General features: G+C 32.9%; 1 long non-coding RNA gene across 1 annotated transcript in view; it reads left to right on the forward strand.

Moving 5' to 3' along the window:
* The window catches only part of LOC143920403 (uncharacterized), a 309775-nt gene that overhangs the window by 122852 nt on the left and 162617 nt on the right, over window positions 1-24306 (forward strand). Inside the window, exon 3 of the long non-coding RNA XR_013261338.1 lies at window positions 11078-11106. This is a non-coding gene — a long non-coding RNA (uncharacterized LOC143920403). The remainder of the gene's footprint in view (window positions 1-11077; window positions 11107-24306) is intronic.

Below are 24306 nucleotides of genomic sequence, written 5' to 3' on the forward strand. Positions count from 1 at the left end.
AGAGTGATCTCGGTTCGATTCCCACTAGTAGCTGTTGACCAGACCATGGTTTGTGACTCCAGGTCGATCGTTTCCTATCAGAGTTTGCTAATTTTTCTGATTTTCATTGGAACAGTTCTTGTAAATTAGTATTTCCTCTCCAATCTTTGCAATAATACAAATATCCTAGTTATTCATCGTATTGAGGTTTGCCAATATACTTATCTCCATATATGTCACTGTGGATGGTGTTTGTAGGAATTCGCAATATATAAAAATGATTGTATTAATTGTATTGTATCTGTATTAGTCCACTCGTTGTTTTGGAGCGATCGGTAAAGGCGAGTGTAAGTGTTCGATTGAAATAAAATAAAATAAATATAGATATGTATATACATGTGTATATATGTAGGTGAAGTTTTGATTTTCAAAGAAATTGTTGTATATTTAAATATTTATTGTATTCAAATTGAGATAAAATTAAAGACAAAAGGCTAGAATATTACCCAATGATCCTATTATAACATCAAGTGTGATCGGAAAAAAAATTAAACGTCGAATCGATTCAACTTTCGGTCTCATTGTCGAATGATTTCTTTCGTTATTTTCGCTCTTTTATCGTTTCATCCACTTCTTTGAATTCTTCTTTCCCGTTTTTTTTCCCTTTTTGCTTTTTTTTTTTTTGAGAGATAAATCTCGAATATATTTCGCAGTAGTCGTGCGAGTAATAAATCATTTTGAAGCGCAACGTAATCTTCAATACACATCGCGTCTCAGACAAATTGGACAATTCGCAAAACAAATGTTTCTTATCTCTCTCCATGCCGTATTAATGATTTCCATTTTTTGACGTATGTCTTTGAAACAATACTGCATCATCAATATATCAATAAAACGCTTATTCACCCGCTGTAAACATTAACTAATTTGATCGTTTTCGAACGATCGAAAGGATATTCTCACATTTTGCATTTGGGAGAATAGTTTTGGATTTTTTTTCACATCTTAAAAGCATCAGGGGGGATGTTTTGTTATGTGACAACTGCACTCTTTAAGTTCTCACACATTCTTCTAAGGATCGTTTAATTTTGTCGTCGTTATCTTTCCGTTAAAAAAATACACGGTTAATGAGAACACGTTGCACGTGTTTCAAATATGGATTGAGAGCTTCCTTCAGATCTAACCAGGCATTCAATACGTCAGATCTTCAAAGTCTTCTTTATACACATGAAATGTGTACGCCGAGGTGTGAAAATTCGTCGTGTTTCGAATTACGACGTGGGCACGTTCGCTCTTTACTCTAATGATTGGAAATTCGATACTAATTACGTTATTCGGATCGACGGGCCTGCCATTATCGAAATGCGATCACGGAGCTTTATACACGTATATATTTGTATATTATGGATAGAACGAGAGAGAGAGAGATGAAGAAAAAAATGTGAATAAATGCGAGATTTATCCGCGGATGAACTTGTTGAGAACCGCTAATTCCGGATAACGAGTCTACTTTGTTAATTAATGACAGTTGGTTTTTGTTGAGCGGCGCTCAAAGCGCTACAGTTTCCATTTTTTTTTGTTCTATGTATTATATATTTATGTATATCTTTTGATTTTAATGTGGATCAAATGTTTCATCGGATTAAATGATGGTTGAGTGGGTTTTATGTGATTTTTGGAATTGAATGTGTGTGTGTGTGTGTGTGTGTGTGTGTGTGTGTGTGTGTGTGTGTGTGTGTGTGCTGTTTTTCTTTCATTTTCTTTCGAGTTGAATTGTTTGAATTACGAGACTTAACCCTTGTAAGGATTTTTTCACATTGTCAACTTTGTGAATCTTTTTTGTACAATATGAAAGGAAACTTGTGTGCAGCAACGGCAACATCATCATCATCATTTGCAGCTGTTCACTATACATACATATCTACTCTGTTGAGTGAAAGCCTATGTATTATTCTTCTCGTTCTGAGCAATAGTCATTTATTTGGCATTATACATTTTCCTTACTTTGTCCAATCATCTTACTTGTGGCTTTTCTTGCGTCTTTTTATCTATCTTTGTCCATCTTTCGTTTAATTTTCAATTTCTTCACTCACACCTATGTACCTACATATGTATATATGAAAGTCATTCTTTTAATTCACGTGCTTCTATATCTCCTCGTTCTACCATTTTAAGTTGTTTACTACTTAAGGTTTACTTGGGTCTTTTTACAACCAGCATCTTGGGTAACATTTGAGCGCTTTCTTGTCCATCTTAAATTTAATTTTCAATTTATTCACTCGCACCGCTATGTCAGTTTACTTAGCCATTTTTCTCACTCGTGTATTTCTATCTATTACTTTTGGTTTTCCTTTAATATCTTGGGTACAGTTGGAGTACTTTTTTATCCGTCTTTCGTCTTATCTTTTAGCCGCATGGTATAATGAAGAGAGATGTATAAAATAGTATATACATATACTATTTTGGGTACCATTTGAACACCTTTTTTAACTATATTACCATTTCACCCTTTACAATTACTCCTCTGTGTCAGATTTTTCTCACTCGTGTGTTTCTATCTCTCCTCCTTTAATCATTAAAAGGTGTCTATTACTTTTGGTTTTCCTTTTATATTTTTATAATATCTTGAGTACAGTTTGAATACTTTCATATCCATCTTTCGTCTAATATTTTAGCCGCATGGTATGACGAAGAGAGATTCCTCATACCATCCAAAGATGACTAGTATTTTATACCATCTTATGTGTAATTTCTTATCTACCTTTTGTTTAATCTTGTTGCCGCATTATCATTCAGTCTTAGCTCTATATATATATGTATGTACATACAATACGGCAGCTTCTTTTGTTATTTTACCTCTCTTCATTATACCATTCGAAGTTGTCTACTAATTTTGGCTTTACTTTCGTCTTTTTACACCTACGTCTTTACTTGTTTTTATTTTTTTTGGATACCATTTGAGCACTTTATTGTACATTTGTCAGCCATATTGGCATTTCAATATCTTTACACGCACCTTTATTTATTTATTTAAAGTTTAGACACATTTATGTCAGCTGACGTACTACTTTTGGCTTTCCTTTTATCTGTTTTGTACTATTTTGGGTACCACTTGTGCACCTTTTTTAACCATATTACCATTTCAATCTTTTCAACTACTCCTCTATATATCAGCTTCTTTAGTCATTATTCTTACTCATGTGATTTGACCTCTGCTCATCATAGCATTCGAACTTTTGGCTTTACTTTCGTCTATAACACTTATTGTATTTAGGTTTTTTTTTATCTTGAATGTCATTTTAGCACTTTCTTGTCCATATTTTAGCCACATTGGCATTTTAATATTTTCATTTACTCCTCTATGTCAGCTTATTTAGTCATTTTTCTTTTTCCTGTGTTTCTAGCTTTCCTCATTATGTCTTCTATTTACATACATAGCCAGCATTATGCAACTTAATAACATTTCAATACAGGATATTTTAATAACAAGTCGATTTTGCTCAGATTCCTTAAAGATTTCACCCAGAAGTATAGTCAAACCCAACTCTTATTGGTTGGTGACCACTACAATATCATTTACAGGCTTTATTTCAGCATGCGGTTTCCGGTAATTTCAGCGTGTGGTTTCGGGTTATTTCAGCATGCGCTTATTTATTATAATTACATATGGCAAATTCTATAAACATCGACGACTATCCTATTATGGTCACCGACTGCGATTCAAACATTCAAATGAAGAAATTTCCCACCGAATTGTGAAACAAACACACCGAGCTTATTTTAATTGGACTTTCGTCCAAACGTGGGTGCACACAAATTACCTGCATATACAGCCAGAAGAAGAGCACATACATATAACTTCTGAGTTCGTACCAAAATCCCAAAGCGTATTGTTTGTTCGTCATGACGAATCGATTGCCTATTCGTGAACCCGCAGGAGTGCTCCAATATACATACATCATCCAACAATCCAACTGTAGAGTGCCCTCACTCTCTGGCTCGAGCATCCACCCCGATCCCATTATACCTCCACCCCCTCACAGCCACCTTGTACATATTTCAATCTACTCGTCATTTCTGTATTTAATCTACGAGCTGTGCGGCTCCGTATGTACATATTGATCGAGCCGACCTGCTCCTCCTCCTTCGTCTCCTTTCGCGCTTTAAACAAGGAAGTCTCCTTACCGAAATGCCTCGAGCCATATAGCCCCCCCCCCCTATCTGGTAGACCCGTATACGAATTCCGGGTTCCCTCCCCCTCGCACTCTAAGTTCCACATTTCTCTCGAATTTATTCGGGATTCGTTTGGTTTTCACCGGGACTTCAAAGTAAATATGCAACAGCCGCTTTTACATCTCGTCTGGTTCGTCGGTGTGCGAGCTTTCGCATTTTTGTGTAGTGTTTATGTATGTGTTTGGGGGTGGTTCAGGGGTCGCAAATGGATTTTAAGCGAGTGCGTGGGATTTCAGTGGTCGTCGTTAGTATGCAGTTTGAGTTCGAGATTATTTTCGTTTTTTTTTTTTTTAGAAATTAAATGATAGTGTTTTGTATCGGTCTCCGTGATAAGACAGAATGTTAAATTACAGAAAACGCAAATATCGGAAGGCAAAGATCGAAAATCGAAAGATCTTAAGTCGAAAGATCAAAAAAAATAGTGCATGGTAAACGGTACATACTCACGTACATACTCACTTAATTTGCGTGAGCAGGATACAACAGGAACAAGAGGGACAGGCTTTTCCTCCCGTATTCTGCGCGCGCACATTAATATGGGAGGAAAAGCCTGTTCCTCTTGTTCCTGTTGTATCCTGCTCGCGCAAATTAAATGAGTGTGTACCGTTTACCATGCACCATAAGATCTTTCGATTTTCGATCTTTGCTTTCCGATATTTGTGTTTTCTGTAATTTAACATTCTGTCTCGTCACGTAGACCCGTTTTGTATTTATTTACATAGTTATCGAATTTACAGTAGATTTTTTATTTCAATAAGACGTCTCTAACGAGTTTACATACTTTATGTATCACTAGTTGTTTTACCCGGCTTCGCTCAGTATTTGTAATATAAACAGCTTAAACATGGCGAATCTAATAGCGAATATTCATTTCTTTTTTTTATTAAATTTATTTGAATTATATCGAATTGTCATCATAAAACCTTTGATTTGTTTTCGATGTTACTAAAAAACTTTATATACTTACATATGTACATACATACATAGTTACAAAGTCTCTTTCGAAATTATATATTAGATAAATACTAGGGCAGAAGACAAACATGTGTACATCGAAACTGTATCAGTGACTAATAAATTGGTAAAATCTTACTCTTTTTCAGGCTATGAAAAACTTTCGTGATAAAAAAATATTATATAACTCCATATATTATATTTATTCGTGTAAAAATGATTGTATAATCAAGGTAGGTTTTTTTTGTTAAATAATATTCTTACACTCGAGTAATATTTACGCATAATATTTCTATTTTGTACGAATTGAAATATACTGTAAAAATAAGGGATTAAATTGAACGAAGACAGTAATAATTAATGCATTACTTTTTGGCGGTTTTTTTTTGTTTTTGATTTTGAAGGATATATTTTATTAATATAGTATCATATTTGATATAATTTTGATCATTTTTATTGGAAAATATTAATTTGAGTGAGAAGTTATTTAAAAAATAGCTTAAATCTGCAGCTTTGTGATAGTAATTTCAAATAGTTGCCACAAGGATATTTTATCTTATTAATTTGAATTATATTAAATATAATTTTAAATGAAATGTTTATGCATTTAAAGAATAACTTAATTTTTTGGATTGTATCAATGAAAATCTGTTCTTATTGAAGCTTTATTCTATATGTCATTATTTTTAGTTCATCAAACACTCAAGCATAAAAAGAACAATTCTTATATAATGATTTTTATTCTAACTTAGAATTAAAAATCAATTAAATACTATTAATTACAGAGTATATAATATATTTTGTAACGGTCTGATAAATATTTATAACAATTACTACTGCTGCACGTATTATACGATGAGTTTAGTGTAAAACTATCATTAAAAAAAGTCATAGCTTTTTTAAGTTTTGTTTTTATATATCTCGAATAATTAAGTATTTAGCGACGACACGCTATCTATGTATGTATGTATAATATATCTCTCTCATAAATTAGCGTAGGATAAATCGTTTTAGACAAAAAAAAAACAAAAAAAAAAAAACAGCACATAAACCTTTCAGTTCGCATAGAAAAATTGGCCGTTAGCCTTGACTGGAATTGCGGTAACTTTTATATATTACACGTACATTTTCGAGTGATCTATCTCGTCCATCTTATCTTCGAGCATCTTATCTCGGCTTTAAAATCGAAAAAAGTATCGCATATACGTTTCACAAGTATTTTAAACGGCACAATTTATTACGATCCGACTTCACCGATACTGATTGTATCGCGGTTGCATGCTAATCCGCTGTTTGCGACCATATATCAAGTTTTTTTCCCCACTAAACATGTGAACTTTGACGTTTTATAACAATACTGCTAATGGCAACGATACCCTTAATCATCAGCGATGAGAAATATTCAGATTTTATAAAATTAAGTCGGAAAATTTTCAAGGAAAGGTCGAGGACGGGTAGTGATGATTTGTATCGCATTTTGAATAGTGGAAGCATAAATTAAATCCAATTAATAATCTATAAAATACTAGGTCCAGTTTGTCGGTTAAACGTTCGCATGTTCGTTATGTGAAATGTTAAAAATCGATTTTATTATCTACTACGTGTATGCATGTATGTATGTACATAGTTACGCGTGTAGTGTAGACTCATTAAAATTCTTATTGGCCTCGCCGCCGTTTCGGTCGTAAAATATCATAATATTTCGATGATTAGGGCGATTGCCTCTCATCAAAATATTGTAGAGCCTTCTTCGAGATGGTGGAGGTTGTAAATATGCCGTTTAACCCGTAAAAGACCGGTATAAACGACCGGTAGAAATTCGTTGCAATTCCGTCGAGTGTCCCACTTTTCACTGCGATGCACTTCGAAATTAATGTGTTATTAAACGATTGTGGAGATGATTTTATTTTATTGTATCTTTGGGTGTGTACAATTAAAATTATTCAAAAATTATATTGTTTAAAAAATATTGTAACATTGAAGTATATACATACATACATATACATATATAAAATTAATTGAAGTATATTTATATATGTATATGTATATACTGAGGAAAATATTGTAAAATTGAAGTCGTATATGTATGCTTATGTGTGGAAGATTTATATGCATGTATGTATGTATTTTGACTTCTAAAGGTTTTTTGTTAATCATATGTTATGTTCAAAATACACCTTAAGTATATTTCAATGGCTAATGATCCAGTGATAATTCTCTATTTTACACAATACTTTACTTGTTGGTTTTTTTTTTAATTTTATTTTATTTAAGTGTTAGTGTTCAAAGCATATTAAGAAAAAAAGCGCAAAAGCTTATTATTTACCTGTTTGTAATCGAATCAAGACAACGTGCATACATATGTACATACATATATGTAATACAAATTGTCTTTTGAATAAAGATGAATATTTGTTTACTATACTGTGTAAATCTACAGTTTTCGCTTTAGAATCATCAAATTTATAACATATAAAGGTAGGTAATATAAGCCGTTATATTTGAAAGTGGCAGAAATCCAATTTTTCATTCTAAAAATACTATTTCTGTTTGACTTAATTCACAAATTGTTATCATTCATTTTAATTCGATATGTCTTGAATATTGGAAAAGCAGAATAAACGTATAAAGAGGCCACCATTATTTTTAAATATATAATGTTAAAACGCAATACATTATATTAAATTTCTTGCGAGATATTTCTTGCAATGAAGTGGAGTGGATTTATGCCACTTTCAATTATGTATAAAGGTTCATATATAATATATACTATGTCATGGTACTTTAATTTAGAATGTAATCGTATGTAAGTTATTTTGAATACATATACGTATATATGTAGATATATATGTGATACTTTTAAATAAAATAAATTTTTGAATATTTTGATTTGCAAAATTTGCATATTTCAATAGTGTCTGCACTTTGAGAATTAATATTAGTTTGTCAAGTTGAAAAATTAAATTTTATTGTTATATAATATAAAACTCTATAATACAGCGCATTTTTTTTCTTTTATAGAAAGTTTAAATTCGCATCGATTGCAAAAATATGAATTTTTAATTCTACTCAACAAAATTAAACGTCAAGTCGGATGGTTTAATCCATAAAGTAGTATATTTTTTAATTAAATTACCATTCGATCGTTCAATCGCTTGTGATAATGTAATAATGTTGATTATACAATGCAATTAAACCATGTAAAATCACCTTTTAAGTCATTCTAAATTATTAAATGAGCTAGTTTTAGAATTGAATATGTACATATATTAATTTTTCTCGATTAACGATTCTAACGAATCTTTCTCGGCCTCTTATTTCTACCTTTGGAAAAACGTATGCCCAATTCCACCGCTCTGAATCTAACTAGTTCAAATACAATTGTCTTCTACATATGCTCGTGTGTATAATATACATATAATAATTACATCGACTTCACATACACATGTACAATCGTAATGCAGCAATTCGGAGTCATTTAAACTGCGTCTGAAAGCGGTGAATTCCACTACTGCGGAAAATCGTGACCCGATTCAAATTAACTCTCGACTTCCATTGTGCGGAAACGAGGCGAACTTTCACCGGAAAATCTCGACCGGGAAAACTGTCTAATTTCACCGAGGCTGAAAATTGCCCGCACGCCCACCCACACAGACACACGGAGAGAGATATTCGTCAATCAATTAATCGCTAAGTGTTTCCCCAACCTATGTTAATGATTCACGTCTGTCGACACCTACCCGTACACCTGTGTATAGCTCAAGTTTTTGCGGACCGATTGTTTGACGGGTTTTCCTCGGTTGACTTAAACGGCTTTAATATTTCAACGCGTCAGCCAGGGTCGGACTCGTCAAACACGCCGCTAATTTATTTAACGAGACATCCCCTGTTTCCCCCCCTCGGCGAAAAGCCTCGCTGGGTGGGGTCCTGTATCAAAAAGTTATTTATTCAGTGGGGCGGTCGCCGGGGGTGAGTTTTACGGAAAAGTAGACGTTTCAGGGTTGGATTTGACAATTTCTCCGAGGAGAAAACTGTGCAAATAAGCGCGTCGGGAATTATTTAATCTGGATGGCGGGTAGGGGGGAGGGGGTTGGCGCTCTCAACACGTATACTTTAAGTAAGGGTAAGTTTAATTTAAGTTTGATGTCTTGTGTAAATGTATCGGTTGTGTTTGTTTGTGTGTGAGGACTTTGAACTTGTGTCTGTGTGTTTGGGTTTGAAAAATTTGGGTTTAGTTTGTTGGATTGGATTTATTTTGCTTGCCTTATTAGGAAAATGTTGAAATATTGGAATTTTCTTAAGCTTTGATTTTTTTTACTTCATTATAGTACATTATATCATTGCTTTAATATTTCACTATGATCATATTTATATTTATTTACAAAATTGGCTACCATTTCACTATTTTATGAATAAAAGTTTCATATATATGTAGGTATACATATAAATATACACATACATATGTAGATGTATTTTTATATTTTAAATTTATATCAGGAAGGCCTAACAGGTAAACCCAATGCTCCTTCCTGGCCAGAAACATTTTACATTTGATATAAGTATTATAAAAATTAAATACATACCAATTAACACCCACAGAGACTTTTATTGTCAAATTTGTAAATTTGCAGCATTTTATACAATTCAGAAAATTTCAAGACTGCTGAAAACTCAAGATTTGCCAAAAAATGGATAAGGTTGCCAATTTTTTGGAACTATTTCAATTAAAATCAGATAAATTGGCAAACTCTGATAGGAAACGATCGACCTGGAGTCACAAATACAAAAAAACCGGTTGGATTTGAACCGGTGACCATTTTGTCCAAAGCATTATATGTTAACCATTAGTCTATTCTATATGTATGTATGTATATAGTTAAGACATATACTAAACATTAAACTTACAAAATAAAAACAACATAAATAATAATACAGAAACAAAAAAAAAATTGTTAGTGTATGATTTGTTAAATTTATACATATTTTTTGGAAAAGACCTGTTATGTCGTTTATAAAAACTAAATATAAATATAATATTTAAAATAACTATATTTTAGATCAAGGAAATAAAATATTACACAGGTAAACAGAATGCATTCATTTGCTTGCGGCTTTTAGTATTTTTACAAACCAATTTCCCAAATGAAACGGATCACCTTATATGAATCGAAATTCTTAAAAAATACAGATAAAAATAAATTAAACCATTCAAAAATATGTATTTTAAGTTTGGGTATAAAAATAAATTGATCTCTCTTCTATAAAAAGAAATTATTATTAGAAATATACGTGTATATGAAAAATAGCACACTTATACGTATGCTTATTGCCCGAATCGAAACGCGCATTTTCACGCGCGAAAATCCGGAAATTCTTATGTTCTCGTGGCCGGGGAGCATCAGGTACTTCTACAGGTATACGCACATACAATATGCGAACGTATTATTACATACATGTATATGTATGTACATATATATTACATTATATACACGTGTTCGTGTGCGATATCAATATTTTCCCTTTTTAGAGGTGTAAACGAATTTTTTCCCCGTCGGAAGGCGGATTTTCTTTCGCAGAGTCCTATTGAATATTCGCACGAGCAAAATGAATAATAGAATACGACAGAAAGGATTACGCTTTGAATATTTAATCCTTTGACATTCGCGAGGCTCGACTTTTCGCGATTGAGACTCGGGTTTCGGCGTTGATGTCGTGATTTTTAAGCGTGCGAGACGTGTTTTCGGTTGTCTGTTTTCAAATTAACCGTGTTTAAAAGCGACAGCTCTAAATTGACTGTATATTATGTATATAATACAAACGTATATACACATATAATATACAAAAATATATATGTTTTTTGTATAATGTAGTATTTAAATTTATTAATGACTTGTCTTTCCTTTGTTTGCAGAGTTTTGAAGCATCGTCTACGCATCTTATGTAAGTCTTTGATATATTTTAAGCTGGTTTACTGTTTTAGTTGAAAGCCTTCAAATGTGAGCTGAATTTTCATCTTAAAAGTGTTTTTATCGTTTTATATTTTAAGAGCAAAAATTTGAAGTACTAAGAGTATACATAATTGGATTTGTATGGTTGTTATTGATATAGCTATCCCATTATTTATGGACGAATCTTATGCAAATCTACATTTTTTAAATTTGGTGTACTTCATATTGTATTTCATAGCACTCTTACTAATACTATTGACTATGAAAAAGCTGCTTTTTAATTTATTTTAACAACTTTTCCACGTGCTAGTATAGCAACGCTTGGCAATTCCGCAAGTATTTTATAAAGTCATGTGTATTACACACTCTTTTATTAAAATTATTTTATAAGTATGTATTTGTGAAGTAAGTCGTATCAGTAGAAAAAAATATTTTCCATAATTTATTCTAAAAAAAGTGACTTCCACCATTTTCCACGAATAATCTTCTTTCTTTCATTATTATTTTGCGATGAAAGAAGGTTATATAATATAAAATTGATGAAAGTTACTTCTCAGAATGAATAATAAGAATGATTTTGTCGCCGAAATTGCTTATTCACTTTCATAATAACCGACAGATAAGTACCCACATACATATATAAATATATGATATTTGAGGTTGATTTGAACAACTTATTACGTTTGGAAAAAAATAAAATCACATTGAAAAGTCAATTTAAAATGAATATTTTAATTGCTTGTACTTCTGTGTACCTATTCTGGAAGTTAATATACCAAGAAGTGAATTTAATTATTAAATTCCAAGTAAAAATCTTTTATATTTTATTTTTAATCTTTTATAAAAGATTCACCTTAACGTTGCTTAAAATAATTTTTTCCCTATTCGGTCTCAATTAATTGTGTTCTAAATAGAACCGGAAAGAGACGAATTTTTCAGCATTTTAATTAAACTTGTTCCACATTACTTTTCCAATTATTCAGAAGTGCCTCGTAACGAACGCGCTATTCTATCATATAATTTAAAAACTTATACTATCGTATATGAAAATAGACTCTAGCTACGAGTATGTATGTATGTTTGTACATTTGTATGTACATACATAAGTTACATGAAAAAGAAATGCATTTATGAAGATGCCCTTTCAAACACGGCACAACTAGGCCCCGGAGAGCAGTTTCGCAACGTAATTATCCGTCGGCGAAATATCCTATGTTTATTTTATAGACCAGAGTTGGATTTAGGCTTCCCCTCGAAAGCCTCCGTCAAATTTTCGCAATATCGGATTCGCATTAAGTTCGAACTCGTTTCGCGCCGCACAGCAATGTGAGCGATCTGCTGTGTTTCCTGTCGAAACTGGTTTATCTCGTGTGCAAAAAAGTTAACGACATCTCTCTCCGATGTATGTATGTAACCCTTCGGTGGATCACTTGAGAGTTTTATAACTCATTAAAAATATACTCTATCCTTCGTTCATCGGCAATATCGCTACCGTTTTGTATAGGTACAGATGTTTGATTTGACTTTTGCAACTTTGGAAGTGATTTGTGTATTTTTTTCGTTCAATTTTTATCCTCTTGGTTGTTTTAAAGCTTACTTTGTACAGCTATGGCTGCCTTTTTATGCGTAAAATCGATGAGGTAGTATATAAAAGAGTCAGTTTTATTATTGTATGATTTATAGTACATTTTAAGGATTCTTTAATAATGTGTCGAAAGGTCTCTTGTGGATATGTAGGACGGGGCATGAATGTACGTAGAAAAACATTGTTAAAATGAGGACAATTAAATGCGCATTTATCGTAAGCATTTCATTAAACTCTTGTGAATTAAAACAAAAGTAATATCATTTAAAAATATAAATGTATGTATAATCTCGATAATAAATATAATTGGATTATAAAACGAATCGAATACAAAAAGTCTTATGTTATTCTTTAACATGATATTTCTATACTTAATAAAATGAGTGAGGGGGAGGGGGGCGTGGAAAGTCAAACAATAATTTGTATATAAAATTGTTATTTTGAATAAAAACACCAATATTTTTTTTTACTATCGCCATCTATGTTTAAAACTAACAAACAAACGTCAACTGTAAACGTCAAATAGAATGTAGGCGGGCAAATTACAAACGCGTCTTACACGATATATTTGCGCCATCGTAATGGCGGAGGCTCCATTTACTTATATTGATGACCAAAATGAGCAATATGGCAAAGTATGAAAACGATCGGATAAGAGATAAAAATGACCACTAACACGAAAGCTTTGTGAAACGTAAAGGAGGTACGTAAAAAAGACCACTGACCACTGGCGGAGAATGAGCTGTCATCATTTCCAAAAATTTTGGATTCTTAAACGTGTTTATTACGATTATTTTTCACCACCGAACTAGCGGAAGCAATTTGAATTTCTATCGGTGACCAAACCGCCCAAAATGGCCAAGTTTCAAACAGATCGGAAGAATGTAGGAAATAGTGTCAGACCAAAAGCCTTGTATAAATCTAAAATAAGCAATAAATAAATAAATAAATAATTGAGCATAATAGTAATAACAAATCTAACGTTTTTAATTAAGTCAGCATTTTAATATCGAATGCGGGCATTTATTTGATTAGTTACTTTTACAACAGAAAAAATATAAAGCTACTTGAAATGAATGAAATGCGCATTAACGCTGAGATTTCAATTGCTACCGCTAGTTCGATGTTGAAATATAATCGTAATAAATACGTTCCAAATACGTATGTTCGAATATTACATATACAGTTTTGGAAGCACTGCCGCCCACAAGCCCACACTCATTTAAACGTTGGGGGTCGTCTATTAATTTGTCAAGCATTATCTGATTGTTTACTCGAATTCCGTTCGGAATACATATGTACATACGTTTCGCGCGCGTTCTCTCGCTCGCTTTGATTTATACATCCAAAACCCGAATATCTGGGTTAAGTCCACAAACTTGACACCGGTCCCTCTCTCTACATACATACACATTATATAATACGAGTTATACAATCGATAGATAATGTTCGGTCACGATTTTGTGGCGGTGGATTGTCTCCGGAAAGATCGATATCGAGCGAACCGATCGCTTAATAATAATTCTCCAACGGCCATCTGTCATATTGAGCCATCAATCGGGGAAAAGGTTATCGACGAATAACGGAAGATTTATCGCCGAAACTGTAATCTTCAGATAAGCCAGAAGTTGTCGGATTAATTTAGCGGCGACTCAATTGAAGAAGCGAATGTTGCAAGCGAGTGCAAACGTTGCACTATGCAAACTGACGCGCGAGGCAGATATACCTGACGATGTTTCATACTCTTCAATGCAATTAAAATTGCATTATTTTAATTAGTTATTAATTTTATACAATACATTAAAACATGCCGCTAAATTATGTATTGAAATTTATAATATAAAACCTTCCAATTTTTTTCTAGATTTTTCATAAAAAATAATACGAATGGATTTATATTCCGCGCTCACTTTAATATCAACAATAAATGTATAAAAACAAAATAAAAATCATTTTATAATGAAACAGTATTATATGCATCGATTTTATAATTATAAAATTGTTTTGCTAAAGTATTAATTTATTATTGTTTTTTAATCAGCGTCAGGTTTCTCTGCCGCAGTAGTGGATGTTCTATCATATGTACATGTGTGACGCGTTGAGAATTATATCAATTAAATGTGAAAGTAATCGATTTTTTTCGTCGTGAGCTTTTGTAAGCAGTGAAGTGAGATGTCTCGATAAATTACATAGTAGAGAAAGGGTTATTGATGACCTTTTTCAATTGCAGATCTGTCTCTCGTGTGCATTTCGACGTCTTCTTTATAACGACGAGCCAAATATGGTCGTGTAATATTTCTTATATTTTATACGAACATAAAGTTGTTAAAATATTGCTCACGAGAACTCGCGTATGAAGAAATTGTAAAGAGAGCTAATATGGAATGATTTTTAATATACAAAGTAGTAATAATGATCGTAATTAAATATGCATACAAGTTTTAGATATGTATTATAGATTTTGGTTTTTTTATGTCCAAATGTCATCCGAATACAGAGCGCATTTATTTCCATGTCCGTCGGTGAGCGCCGTGCGCGTCTAATATTTTATTTATTATTTTAAAAGCGGCATACTACAAACGATTTATTTATTTCTTTTACATAGACCAATTAGCAATTCACTTGCTCGATGATTTTATCGTATTGATTTTCGAATTTTTTTCTAATAAATTACACATTCGACGAGGAGCAGCAAACTCGTTACGCGCCCACTCGTCAATGGAATGCGCCAAGCCCGGGTATTTAATTATTGTTGAATCACTCACTATTCGCAAAGAAACAACAATTATACGAGAAATGCCGACATTGACTCGGCAATCTTAATCGCCAATAAAGGACAACAATATACAGTCGTATGACAACGAATTACTAACACCCGCGTATTTACCCTATTTTGTGTACCTGCGCCGTCTTAAGTAACATTTTGGGTTGGTTTTTTTTGTAGACCATTCATTGTATCCTATTCTATGTATTTAGAGAAGGATAGGATGAGTAGTGTTTATACAAATAGTTTAAAAACCGAACAAGTGCAAATACACAGTTTGGCTTTGAAATTCGTTTGGTGTAGACGTGTGCTTTCACTGGGAGAAAAGTTAGTTTTGAAGAGATTTTTGCTTTCCTGTATATTATCGATATCATTGAAGTAAGTTAAAGTGTTTAAATTTTTTAAATGTGACTTAATTATTTGTTTAAATTGCTTGTGAAAAAAACCCCTTTCCTTTTTAGATGGGAAGAAATAAAGATTTATCTATGGAGAAAATCGCCAATATTTCCACATTATTAAATACTGGGAAGTATTCTATACGATATATTGCTAAAGATTAGGGGGTTAGAGTTTTCAGTGTGCATAAAATTAGCACCCAACTAAAAAGAGGTGAAAATCCTACGGTCACCAAGCGTAAGAATTGTTGTGGCACTCGAAAATACGGTCCTCGAGTCGATCGATATATTATAAATACTGTTGAGAAGGATCGGTTTGCCACAAATAAAAAAATCCAGACAAATTTACGGGAGCGGAACCGAAATATCGACTCGGACAATACAACGCCGTTTCGCAGACGCGGGGATGAATGGCAGACAACTACTTAAAAAAACGCTTTTGACGCCAAAAATGAAGAAAGCCAGGCTCAATTTGGCTAATGAGCATCGCCACTTCACCCTCGACGATTGGAAAGGGGTAATTTAATTGAAATTAAATTATTTGTCTAATTTTTTTTGAATGAATTGAATTAATCGATGTTTTTAACATTTTTAAGGTTCACTTCTCTGACGAGTCGTCAATTCAATTGATGACACCGACTCACCAATACGTACGTAGGCGAGTCGGCAAGCGGTATAATGAGTCCTGTGTCATAAAAAATGTGAAACACCCGCTGTCACTCATGATTTGGGGCTCAATTAGAGCGGAAGGTCGGGGGCCATTGTATTTTGTAGAAGGGATGATGAATGCTTCGCAATATATAACGGTATTGCGATACACCCTATTGCACTCTATACAAAACAAAATTGACAAAAGGGATCGCCTGCACTTAATGCAATATTTTTGCACCCTGCCATAAAGCCAAAATTGTGAAAAAAATCATGTCCAACCACAATTTACCGCTCCTTCACTGGCCCGGTAATTCTCCCGATCTAAATCCTAAAGAAAATGTCCGGCATACCCTTAAAATGAAATTAAATAAGCTCCAATGTACCAATAAAAATATCCTAAAACAAAACATAATTTCTGTGTGGCAGGGAGATCCTGAGATAAAGTCAACCATTGCGTCTTGTATCGAGAGTATGCCCAAAAGAATAGCATCGTGTCTCCGAAATAAGGGTGGACATACAAAATATTAATAATATATATATATGTTGTATTAATATTGTAAATAAACTATGTATAATCATTATAAACACATCTTTGTTTTAATTTTACGAACCTACTCTTCAATATATAGCTCTAAACATAGAATTTGCAAAATCCGCATGGTGTTAGTAATTCGCTGTCATGGGACTGTATATATACATTTTTTCTCAGTTTACGATTTCAGTCCCGGTTTACGTCGTTAATATCTCATTATGCCGTAATTACGGCTACTTTTGAAGTCCTCCTCTCGCAAATACGTACAAACATACGATCTTTTTATGATATAATCTGACTTTGGACGGTACGAAGAATTCCATACAATGTTGATGATTCACATTTATAATACGATTCTGAAGGTTTCGGTTGATTTAAAGGTGGACATTCGCGATGAAATTTGTCTGCAGACAAATTTCAAAGTAATGCCAGGTACTTTAAATGAACATAAAACCAAAATATAGTTTGAATGTAAAAATACTAATGCCTAGTGCATATATATTTATATTAGAACTATTGCATACCAGTAGAGAGGTCGTGGGTTCAAGTTCCGGCTTACATATTTTAATTTTAAATAACGAACACAAAGATTTATTTTATTCACGAGTATGAAAAACTTGATTGGAAATTGACCATACATAAATTGGACCCAATCTTAAAGAAAGCTGGGAATGAATTCATTAAGCCAACAGTGTGGCTCAATGGTAGCGTGTATGTTTAACACCAAGTGATCAGTGGGTTCGATCCCCCATACTGCTGGTTAGATTTGGGGGTATTTGTGACTCCAAATCGATCGTTTCTTATCAGAGTTTGCCAATTTTATCTGATCATTGTTGAAACGGTTCCTAAAAATTTGCGAAAAAATCATCTTTCCTGTTGTCACAAATCTTCTGTATTTATTGTGTGTATAATTTGTAAAAATTATGTACAAAATCTAAATCCATAGATGTCTCAATGGATTAATTCTGTAATTAATTGTTATTTCGTGTTCTTCAGCTTCTGGAAATACAGTGATTTATTTAATAATAAAATGCTACATTATTTGTAATTTATTGTCCAGAAAAGCGCATTGGAGTCTTCTTGTCAAGTCTTCCTGGTATATATCTATGTAAAATAAAATATGTGTCGTCTTGAGGTAATTCTTGTAGTAAAAAAAATCATCTCAGATTTTCAACTTTTGCTTTTTTTACACACCTCCTTTACGTTTCACTTACGATTACAATTCAGGAAAAAATTTGCCTCTTATCCGGTCGTTTTCATACTTTGCCATATTGCTCATTTTGGTCATCAATATAAGTAAATGGATCCTCCGCCATTACGATAGAGATAAAATATCGTTTAAGAAGCGAAACAAGTCCGAACATTTTTCTGTTATAGTTGAGATTTTTTTCCGTTCGTGTCTCTAGTTATGAAAAATGTTGTAGTTAGAGGACCTATGATGGATTCAACTACCGATAAATCTCTCGTGAATGCCAACCTTTATAAAAGCCCAATTCCATATGCGTAAACGCTTTTACAACATTGTAAAAGCTCGCCGTTAAATAAATTAGTTTTATACGATGCCTTAAACGACGGCTCAATGCAATTAATGTTTATATAATTTCGGTGTAAATTTTCGAAGCTGCAATACGAGCTGAATATTCGGAATAGTTTTTTCATGAAGATTTTTCATTTTTAAAACAAAGCATGTGTACACATCAAAAAAGAGCGCATTGCAAACGAAACGAACAATGCATTCGATGCACAATGTTTTTCTTTGAGCGGAAGCTTATTAATTTCCAGCATTTCCTACGGCAATGTTGATTTCCCTCTGTGTGTGGAAAATCTCGAACAATTCTGCCGCGGAAGACTAGTGCAATTTTCCAAACCCGATACTCGCACAATGGCTTGATTCAGTGGGAACGTTCTTAAGTGGATTTCGTCTGAAAGTGAATCGAGAAAAATCTACTATGCAACATTACCGGTAATTCTGTTTACGTACGTTTGCCTGTGATTTCAATATACAAGGATGGGATAACATTAAACGTTTGCAGTTGGAAAATGAGACTCACATCCCCTCAAACCATAGTTTATTGACATAAATAACATATTATATGTATCTGAGGCTTTTGACCAAAATAAAAATAAGTCCGTTTGCCTTTGGTTTACTGTACATGACGTGCAATTTAAAAGGATTTTGTCTTTAAGTTTATTTATTTAAAAAGCCCACCCGTATTTTAGCGTTCGGGTCTTAATTATGGGTAAAGCGATAGGGATCGAAACCCCTTCGAAGGGTCCGATACGAGTTTTTCAATTTGATAATTAAATATAATTATCGCCATTCCAATTAAAGCCTTGTAAAGAAAACAATTAATTACAGGGTCGTTCGTTTTATTGTTATGTCGTGTTTATTTTGCGGCTTTTAGTGTCGACTATGTCGTTAAATATTTATATGTATTATTGATGACATTCATGGTAATTTTATTCGATTGTTATTACGTGTATTGATTTTTACTGTTGTTGAGGGGAAAATATCGTACAAGTATTATATACATAATTATTGGTCGTTAAAATATTTTGCCGAATTAAAACACAGGCGGTGAATGAAAATTTAATGTTGAATATTAACTATTTTTAATTAAATTATCATAATATAAAAATAATAGTTAAATCTGCATTTATTTAATATAAAAAAGGGGAACTAATTAAATTATTGTTATTGGTGTACTTCCTGTTGACTTCCAAAATATTTATATTATAAATGTAATATTCATTATATCAATTTATTGTCATTTATTTTTTATTTATTAAATTATTTTATCCACTGTCTTGAGTTGGCAATTTTGAAGTATACGTTATGCGTAGGGATGTGGCGTGACGACCAATCATGTCGAGGAGACAAGGGGAAGTGCGGGGGGTGTGGAGTGTCCGACATGTGCTCCTGATATTGAGCGAGTTAGAACGGGTGGCGACAACGTCAGATGACCTGCTCGGGAGCGTACACACATACACATATCCACGAAGACACACACACACACATTGATTCATCATTTCGACAGGTAGGTAGGGTTTAACCTTTCCTCCCCTGTGATATGTATTTACTACAACTCGATTTTTGTATTCCTCCGTAATATAATTACGAATTATGTCAATTTATGTGTACAAAATACATATCATCGGAGCGCGCGGATGTTTTTGGCACCGTAAGGGAAAGGTTAATGAGGGCTAGACTTTTACGATTAATACACTGTATTTATATATAACTTGTAATATAACCGTCTCGTTCTCCAAAGAAAGGGTTTCTTAGACTGTATTCGTTGGGGGGTGGTGGCCGCATGTTGAGAAATTTAAGGGTCAAACTCCTTGACCTTTAAAGCGGGCTATAATAACATGTAATTTTATATTAATTTGTGTCTCAGTTCCGTTCCGAAGCCATCTGTTGAAATCAACGGGCACAATACTAGTAATATATAATAATGTTATAGAATTGCTTTGAGCTTCTTTGAGTGTTAAATGTAAGTGAAAAACCATTCAAAGACAAAAAGTGCAAAACAAACTAAAGCTTTTTACTGTCTGCAAACGAAGAGGTTTATTGTCGAGAAAAGATATAAGCTTGCTCGCTCCATAAGTTCGTGCCCGTTTACTGTGAGAAAATCTAATAAAATCGGGCACGAACTTATGCAATGTTTTAATAGATATTTAAAGATTATGTATGTATTTAACATATATGTATATTTATTTTAAAATGTATACGAAAATATGAACTGATTCAATCGATTTAAATTTATCTCAAATATGTGTATAATATAGGTATATAAGTTTATTTTATATGAAACTAGCCCCAACTTCCCGTCCCCATTTGTCGGAAAAACACATTTGAAATTATTAAATCGTTTTTTTTTTTAATTTTATTTTACCCTAACAACGCAAGTGGCGACACGAAAACATTTGAAATTATTGCGTTGCAATGCCACTCATTCCCGTTTTTCCCATTTCCGTTCCTGTTTTTGGGTGATTTTTTTTTTACAGAAATCATCACGGGCATACACACAATAACGGGCTCGGTGTTTGCGTTGATACTAAAAACACAGAGAGGTCGCCGGGTTCGATCCCGCGAGCTGACCTCGAGTGAAAATAACTTATTTTGAGTATAATCTTTAATGCTGCTGGTCAGACTTGGATATTTGTGATTCCAAGTCAATCATTTCGTATCAGAGTTTGCCACTTCATCTGGTTTGATTGTTGAAGTGGTTCCTCCATTAAATTGGCAAAAACCATCCTACCCACCATGTCACCACTATATGAATATGAATTCAAAAATTTACTATCTATATTCTATAACATAGATGTATCGCTATTTTATATAGTATTCTGTAATGTCACTGTGGCTAATATGTAAATAAATCTGTAGTCGTACTGGAATTTAAGAATACAAAACCTTTTGATGATTTCGCATATTGGGGATTGAATACTTTTTAATTTTTACTTTATCTTATATACGAAGTATTAATAGATGAAGTATTGTGATCGTGAGAAAATTTGACCTCAATATTTGGACTGATTTTTTTTAAATACTTTAACATAAGAAAGTTAAACTGGTGTGTTTTTCGACAAGGCAACACGCATATCATTGTTTCATTTATGTTTGTTTTTGCAAACTTCTTTAACCCAATTTACAAATCGAGTATAGACTTCTTTCAGGAGTATTAATTTTTTTAAGTTTAAATCATCGTATTAAGTTTTCCATGAATGCATCCTTTGGTATGGTCAGATTTATCAATCAAGTCAATATCACGGCATTTCAAATAATAAGATAACATGTCAATGTTTACAAACCACTGTTTATGGACCGTTTGAAATCTTTCTACGGTCCTCTTAGGCTGGTTAAGAAGCCCTGTCATATATTAGGCTTTACCACACCCCTATTAAAACGAAATTACAATATGCTGTAATATACGAGTACATTCACTTAAGGGCAATTTTCACACATTTCACACCATATTGATTATTCGCTCGAGTGTTGCAAGTAGCCAAGTGCTCGAAAGCGTGCAACATTTTATGTTGATATAACTTTATTGTTCTTTTATGTTCCGTTTTATAGTCTACTCAGTTTTAGTGCGCTCGGTTAATGTCTTCAGTATTTATTTCCACCACCCACTGCCTCCCCCTTCTGTCACCCACCACCTAGGTGTACTCTTTTCTTAAGACCTGACCATATTGAATAATTTACAACGGCCAAGTATACATAAAACATACGGAAAATCCTCGTTAGTATGATAAAAAAATCAATATCTTTAAAGTATGGATGGGTTTTTAGACAAAAATGCATTTTAATCATTTTTTTAATGGAAATAATTTATAAGTCATACAATTTCTGTTCATTATTGTTCATATATGTACGTTTAATAAGTATGTAAGAAAGTGGTGAAGAGATTTTATACATGATTACGTTATCTACATATGTGCTTAATTTCCTAATTATATCTAGAACATTGTCGTTTTTTAGATAATCCTTATATTCTTCGAATATATTTTTATATAAATGATTTCGAATTACTCTTTTTTAAGATGACTTTGATTGATATATAAAGGTCATTAATTGTTTTCAAAAATTGATATGTTCTTATTTGATACCTACATATAACCGTAGGTCACAAGTTCAAAACATAAGTTTTCTATTGTTTGGTCAAATTACTTGGCGTTGCTCGGGTCGGTAAAATTAAAAAAAATAAGTAAAAAATATTAACTATTAAAATAATTATGGTATAAATTTAAGTACCAACTTTGGTTTTCGTACTAATATTGAAAACTGTATATTTATCTTTATATATTTGACAGCTGGTATACTTAGGTGAATGAAAGTGGATAAAAAACCTTCCATTGATTTCGAAAAAGACTAATACAAAATAGATTTATATAAGAAACATAGTCTATCAAATTTGCTAGTAAGTTGAAAACTGTAGATTTTCAGAGTGTACAAACTCAAAACATATACTTATGTATGTATATAGATCAAGCATAATTGAAATATAAATTGCTATATTTTGAATAGATATAATTCATTTATCTATTATTTATGTATGTACCAGGAAGGCCTAATAGGTAAACAACAATGCATCTTCCTGGCTAATTATAAACATCGATTTACAATTCATCATACATATAGACATCTATGTATGTATGCATTTGCATAGATTCTATAGAATTTAATAAATCAACATATTCGAGATGCTTAAAACTTGAAATTCGCGATGAATAGGAAAAAGTTGCCAAGTTGTTGGAACCGTTTCAATGAAATCAGATAAAATGGCATATAAAATGGTCACACATCCAAGGTCAATTCACACACACAAGGAGATTAAACCCGTGATCATTCAGTTGAAAATATTACACTTCAATCTATGCTGGTAGTTGCATATATAAAGTATATCACAATATGTAATATGACGTAATATAAGCGGCAATCCCGGCATCTTACGGTTGTTTTGTTAAAGTCGACAACTTCCACTTAGCATATCAGAATATGCTGAAGTATGTAAGTTCTTCGTATATTTACTCGAAAAGAAGGTGCTGATTTGACGGTAGTATTATTATTTACGGAAATTTTAATCCGTTTGCCCCAGTTTTACTCTGTATGACATTCGAATCAAAAAACGATAAAATGCCATAATCGCGATTCGCAAAATGGAGTGAGTTTAGCATATCGGTCGGAAACACCTTAGGCCAAACGAGATTAACCTGTTCCAGATAGTTCAACTACCTGTCGTCTTGTGCCGGGGGTATAAAAAGCCCCAGAAGCGGAATTCGAAGCGTTCTTTATGTCGCACAAAGTCTCGCCAAACCAGTATCGAGTGTGCATCTCGATGCGGCAATTTTGCATTTTTTTTTTCATCAGTTACGTCCAATTTACCCCGACTATTTGTGGCCATTTGACGTTTGTGTTTCTGCCCGATCGGCGGTTGTAAAACAATCATTCGTCTACTGAATAAACTGCATTCGAGTTGCAGCGCACTCGTTGCGCACGAATGATTCACGGATATGTATGCATGTACACTGTGCATAATCGAGCGTGATGATTTACAACTGCAGTGCTTCTGATACTTTACGATTGTGGATATTATGTATGATTTAAACTTCGCGCTATTTATGTACCGGAAAAGTGCGAAAAATGTTGTACGAGGCTAATTGAGTGGCACTTTTTGTTCTAATAAATTGAACGAATTGTTAAATGAACTTTAAAATATGTTATTAAATTGTATGCCATTTTAAAGATATGCATGTGTGGA

Source organism: Arctopsyche grandis, chromosome 12 (assembly GCF_051622035.1).
Source record: "Arctopsyche grandis isolate Sample6627 chromosome 12, ASM5162203v2, whole genome shotgun sequence".
In the NCBI taxonomy this organism is placed as follows: Eukaryota; Metazoa; Arthropoda; class Insecta; order Trichoptera; family Hydropsychidae; genus Arctopsyche; species Arctopsyche grandis.